General features: G+C 38.8%; 1 protein-coding gene across 5 annotated transcripts in view; it reads left to right on the plus strand.

The window, feature by feature from the left end:
• Window positions 1-6,618, plus strand: part of PTPRA (protein tyrosine phosphatase receptor type A) — a 175,060-nt gene that overhangs the window by 85,283 nt on the left and 83,159 nt on the right. The window contains exon 1 of one of the 5 annotated variants that reach the window (XM_037730058.1): window positions 3,710-3,794. The exons of the other annotated variants lie outside the window; for them this stretch is intronic. The gene's annotated coding sequence lies outside the window, so the exon portion shown is untranslated. Of the gene's footprint in view, window positions 1-3,709; window positions 3,795-6,618 lie in introns of those variants that run through there. 5 annotated transcript variants of the gene reach the window in all.

A 6,618-nucleotide genomic window follows, 5' to 3' on the forward strand; every position in this document is an offset into this window, starting at 1 on the left:
GATTTGTTCATTTTTCTCAATTTCTTTTGCCTATAGTTGTAGATAATCTCACCTTTTATCTGCTATGTCTGTAATTATTTCTACTTTTCATTTATATTATTAACTTGTCTTCTCTTTTTACCTGTTTGTTAATTTATCAAATAACTATTCTTTGTTTCATTTTTATTATACAATAAAAAAGAAATCATTAAAAATGAATCATTTTCATTGTATTTCTTTTCATTGATTATTCCTATAAATCTTAAACAACTTTATAATTGACATAACAACCTGTACACATTTAAAGTGTAAAATTTATTAAGTTTTGACCCATGTATACAGCAGGGAACTATCACCACAAGAAGAGTGTGAACACATCATCTGTCCTGAAAATTTTTTTTTTGCCTTTTATAATCTCTGCCTCTTACCCCTGCTCACTCCTTCATCCTCAAGCAACCGTTGATCTATTTTCTGTCACTATATAGAGTTTTATACAGTAGAAATAATGTAGTATTGTATTAACCCTGTGTTTCTGATCCTTTGAAAGGGCTAGCCAATTCCTAGACACAGTGAATAACTCACTCATACTCAAGCTGCCTCCTTTATGTGGCTCTCACAGGACTTTTACACCTCTCTGCTGCTATCCACCACCCTATTCAATTCAAGATCAGGTACTAGGAAACTAGGGACATCCCTATGCTGCAGAACTCACTGAAATTATTCAAACTAGCCAGTTGTAAACATGCTTACCCTTCCTTGCCCATTCATTCCAATGAAGCCACATAAAGACTCTTGCCCATGTTTTCACCACATTCCATTGAACTCCTGACTGACCCTAATGCTTCTTCATGTGGCCCCTGCGTGGCATGGTGTGTACCTTCCTCTTCAGAATTGTGAATAACTGTTTTGCAGTGGTAATCATCTCCTGTGTTGGCCTCATCATACTTGAATAATAATAAAATCTATGTTTTAAAACAAGTATAGGCTGGGCACAGTGTCTCATGCCTGTAATTCCAGCACTTTAGGAGGCCAAGGCAGGAGGATCACCTAGGGTGAGGAGTTCAAGACCAGCCTGGCCAACATGGTCAAACCCCATCTCTACTAAAAATACCAAAAAGTAACCAGGTATAGTGGTGGGTGCCTGTAATCCCAGCTACTCAGGAGGCAGAGACGGGAAAATTGCTTGACCGTAGGAGGCAGAGATTGCAGTGAGCTGAGATTGTGCCATTGCACTCCAGCCTGGGCAACAAGAGCGAAACTTCATCTCAAAAAAAAAAAAAAAAAGTTTGCAGAATCTTTCATGTACTTATTTCCCTTCTGTATATCTTCTTTGATAAAAATATCTATTCAAATCTTTTGCCCATTATTTTTTGGACTTACTTATTTTCTTACTGTTGAGTGTTTAGAGGTCTTTATGTATCTGGATACCAATCCTTTGTCAGATATATATATATTTTTTTTTTTTGCAAAATTTTCTCCCGGTCTATGATTTGCCTTTTTATTCTCCTGTCTTTTTTAAAAAATGTAGTTAAGTATACATATAATACAGAATTTACCATTTTAACTATTTTTAAGTATACTTTTGTGGTATTAAGCATATTCACATTGTTGTGCAACCATCACTGCCATCCATCTCCAAAACTTTTTCATTCTCCCTAACTGAAATTCTGTCCCCATTTAAATGCTAAACTCATTCCTGCTTACCACAGCCCCTGGCAACCATCATTCTGCTTTCCTTCTCTGAGAGTTTGACTGCTCTAAGTAGTTCATATAAGTGGAATCATACAGTATATTCATTTTGTGACTGGTTTATTAGTATAATATCTTCAAGGTTCATCCATGTGTCAGAATTTCCTTCCTTTTTAAGGCTATAATTTCATTGTATGTATATGCCACATTTTATTTATCCACTCATCTGTTGATGGACACTTGAATTGCTTCCACCTTTTAGCTATTGTGAATTATGCTGCTATGAATGTTAGTGCATAAATATTTGTTTAAATTCCTTCTTTCAATTCTTCTGGGTATATTCCCAAAAGTAGACTCTAGATCATATGTTAATACTATATTTAGTTTTCTGAGGAATTGCCATACTGATTTCTATAGTAGTGGTATCATTTACATTCCCACCGGCAGTGTTCAGGTTTCCAATTTCTTCACATTCTCACCAACCCTTGTTATTTACTGGGTTTTCTTTTTTGTTTGTCTGTTTTATTATTTTTTAAAATAATAGCCATCTTAATGGGTATGAAATGGGGTTTGTTATTTTTTCTTGTTTCTTTTTTGTTTTAGAGACAGGGTCTTGTTCTTTCACCCAAGCTGTAGTGTAGTGGCGCCAATCTTAGCTCACTGTAACCACAAACTCCTGGACCCAAGCAGTTCTCCTTCCCCAGCCTCCCACGTAGCTAGGTCTACAGGCACATGCCACCACCTTTTTTTTTTTTTTTTGAGACAGTATTTTGCTCTTGTCGCCCAGGCTGGGATGCAATGGCATGATCTCGGCTCACTGCAACCTCCTCTTCCTGTGTTCATGTGATTCTCCTGCCTCAGCCTCCCAAGTAGCTGAGATTATAAGCACTCTGCCACCATACCCAGCTTATTTTTTGTATTTTTAGTAGAGATGGAGTTTCACCATGTTGGTCTCAAACTCCTGACCTCAGATGATCCATCTGTGTTGGCCTCCTAAAGTGCTGGGATTGCAGGCATGAGCCACCTTGCCTGGCCCCTGGCTAACTTTTAAATGTATTTTGTAGAGATGAGGTCTCACTGTGTTGGTCAGTCTTGTCTTGAACTCCTGAGCTCAAGTCATCCTCCCTCCTCAGCCTCCCAAAGTGCTGGGATTACAGGCATGATCCAGCACACCTAGCCCCTTTGCCCATTTTTAAAATTAGGTTGTTTTTGTTGTTGTTGAGTTGTAGGAGCTCTTTATATATTCTGGATTTCGGTTCCTTATCAGATATGTGATTAGCACACATTTTTTTCCATCCATGGATTGCCTTTTCATTCTGTTATAGTATCCTTGATTCATAGAAGTTTTTAATTTTGATGAGGTCCAACTTAATCTGCATTTTGTTTTGTTGCTTGTGCTTTTGGTGTTTTATCCAAGAAATTGTTGCCAAAGCCAATATCATGAAGCTCTGCCCTCTGTTTCCTTCTGAGTTTTGTAGTTTTAGGACTTAAATTTGGGTTTTTGACCCATTTTTAGTTAATTTTTGCATGTGTATAAGGGAAGGTCCAACATATTGTTTTGCATATAGATATACAGTTTTCTAAATACTGTTTGATGAAAAGGCTGTCCATTGAATTGCTTTTGCAACTTATTTGGGCATATTTATGTGATTCTGTAACTGGTTCTTTATTTTACTCCATTGATCTATGTGTCTATTCCTCTGCTAATACTGTCTTAAGTATGGTAGCAGTATAGTAATCCTTAACACTGAATAGCTAGATTTCTCCCATATTTCCAGACTCATCTCTCTCAAGGTCCCCAATTGAATCTTGTTTTAGGTGCAACTTAGAAGCAGTAGAACTTAAGAATCTATTTCACAGCCTTAGCAGTCTAGTTTCATTCTCTATATAATGTCATCTGTGGAAGTGAGCTGCTCTCCAGTGCCTTAGCTTTCACTAATGTTGGGCAAGGTCTCTTCTCTTTGTTTTGGACTTCACTATCACATTGCCTTTCTCAAGAGAAGACCTATAATGAAAGTTGATTTCTGGTGTTCTAGGACTTCTTCAGAAGCTTTCCAGTTTTTCAAGCTGATTTCTCTTACTGGCAGCTCTTCAGAGTGCTGTTCCTACTCCACCCTCCCCTGGTAGTATGTATCAGTTTTCTACTCATCAGCACCCACCTACTCCTGCCTACTGTGTTTGTCAGATGTCTGCTGCCTGGCTAGCTCATTGCTGCTTTTGTCGCTCCTAGAGCTGTCTTCTTCCCTTCTTTGGCTTTCTGCCTGACTTCTAGAGCAGCTGCTCTGTCATTGCCTGTCTGCCATTCTATCCTTTCTTCCCCCCACTCCCGAGTACAATATGTACTCCAAAACCACACATTCTCCATGTTCAAACTAATGTCATCACTTTCCCCACCACATTCCCCAAAACTGGTCATCCTCTTGCCTATAGCATTGCAGTTCACTGAAGTTAGACATCTGGGCATTCCTTACTTCCAATATCTCATTAAGCCTTCAATTCTACCCCTATAAATTCTCTTCTCAGTCTCCTTTAGATATTCCTGCCCTGCTCTGAGATCCATCTGGTTTACTGGCTAGATTACTTCTGAAGGCTTCAGTCAGTGGCCCTCCTTACCTCCTACCCCACAAGCTCATCTTTCACTCTGCTGTCAGTCATTATTTCTAAAATCTAAATTGTTCCATTTAACCTCACTGTAATAAAACCTTTGGTAGTTCCCCAGTGTGTTCAGTGATAAGTTAAAACTTTCATTGTGACCTGCAGGCCCCTTCATGATCTGATCAGTGCTTCCTCTAACCTCATTGTGTGCATTTCCCCACCCTACACTATCCTTTCCCACTCTAGTCTTTTATGTCTGCCATTTTTACATTCATTTAACAGATATTTATTAAAGCACCACGTGATGCCCTTACCTAGGTCTTTGTTGTTCCTAGGACCGGACAGGCTTTTTCAAGCTTCCAAGTCATCTCTGTTTGAAAGACTATGTCTGATCCTTGTCTTGGCAAGTTACTCTTTATCCTTCCAAGTTCAGTAATTGCCCTACTGCACTGTAACTGGAGTGACAGAGCGAGACTCTGTCTCAGTAAAGATATATATATATATACACACACACACACACACACACACACAGAGCGCCATAATTTATATATATATGTATATATAAAATAGAGAGAGAAAGAGCAAGCCATAATTTATTTAATCACACCTCTCTCCCCTGTTAATAAATATTAAGGGCATTTCCAGTTTTCTTCTCTTGAAAACAATGCTACATTGATAACCTTGTACATGGGTCACTTTGAAAGTATACGTGTGTATCTGTGGAATAAGTTTCTAGAAGTGGAATTGTGTCAGGGGGGTTGTGCATTTGTAATTCTGATGAATATTTACAGACTGTTTACTCAAACTCTTGCCAGTGCAGCATTGTCAAAGTTTTTTATGTTTGCCAGTGTGATAGGTAAAAAATGGCATCTCAGCATTGCTTTAGTTTGGCTTTCTCTGATCATCAGTGACGTTGAGCATCTTTTCATACATTTAAGAAAACTATATGCTTTTTTATTAGTTATGTTTCATATCCTTTACCCATTTTGCTTTTAGGCTGTTGGCCCTTTTTTTCCTAATCTGTAAGAATTATGTATTGGGGAAATTGGTCTTTGTGAATGAGTTGCAAATCTGTTTAAAAAGGTCATTCTTTAATAAGGAAGCAGCTGCTTTAGTGGAATGGTGGAAAAAGAAGCCAGATTGCTATGGAGACAACTCTTTCTAGAGATTTGGCTGTGAAGCAGAGTAGAGTGAATGATAGCTAAAGGATTGATGTAGACGCAAAGAAGTTTTTCATCTTTTCTTTGAAAACTTAATTGTGTTAAAAGCTGGTGGGCTAAAGCTAGAGATGGTGGTAGAAAAAAATGCAGGATTCCTAAAGATCTGAGATTCTTGGGTGGAATTTCAGAGAAGGGGAAATTTTTTGGACATAGTGACTGGGGAGCTAAGGGTGTCCAGTCCAATGGCTTTTATTTTCTTGAAAGTGTAGGCAAGGCCAACAGCCCAATGTGTGGGAGGAGATGGTTAGAGGAGAAAGGAGGTTTGAAATTACCACTATGGAGAACTGGAGGAAGCTAAGGAAAGACAGAAAGACTGCAGAAAGTGCTTAGGGTTCTGTTGAAGCAGAAATAGTGATTTGTAATGATACAACCCTTATGAATTGTTTGTTTGTTTGTTTTTTGTTTGTTTGTTTTAAGCAGCATTTGGCAATCCAAGTATAGGACTGACAGTTCAGAATTTTTCTTTCCATGTTGGTATAACAGAAGAACAGTGTAGCAAAGAAAGTTAGGACAAAAGAATGATTGAACTGACACCAACTATTCTTGATTTGGTAGAGAAGGAAATAAAGATAGAGCAGAGATATTGGAAAGAATTAGAGAGGGGTTCAAGAGACTAAAGGCCTGGGTGAGGTCGGAGAGTAGGTATAGTAAACTTAACAGAGAGAACTACAAGGTTAGAAAGTGTGGTTGGAAAGTGGGAAGGCAAGATTTATTCAGTATGGGGGCTTTTCTGGGTGATGACAGAATCTGGAGTACAGCCATTGTCATGAGTAGCCCAGGTGTAGTAGAGACATAGGGTCGTTGGAGTTAAGGAAGTCAACTGAGAGGCTGGCCCAAAATGTGGATTTTGGTTGTCATCCATGAGAATATCGAAGTCATCCAGGAGAATAGCAGGCTTTGGAGACAGGAAGAAAACTGAGCCACATTACAATGTCTTCAGTGACAGGAAAGCACAAGGCAAAAAACTTTCAAGAACAGGGACTGTTAGGTCGGGTGCGTTGGCTCACGCCTGTAATCCTAGCACTTTGGGAGGCCAAGGCAGGTGGATCACTTGAGATCAGGAGTTCAAGACTAGCCTGGCCAACATGGTAAAACCCATCTCTACTAAAAAACAAAATACAAAAATTAGCCAGGC

This window comes from Cebus imitator, unplaced genomic scaffold (genome assembly GCF_001604975.1).
Source record: "Cebus imitator isolate Cc_AM_T3 unplaced genomic scaffold, Cebus_imitator-1.0 Scaffold328, whole genome shotgun sequence".
Lineage (NCBI taxonomy): Eukaryota > Metazoa > Chordata > Mammalia > Primates > Cebidae > Cebus > Cebus imitator.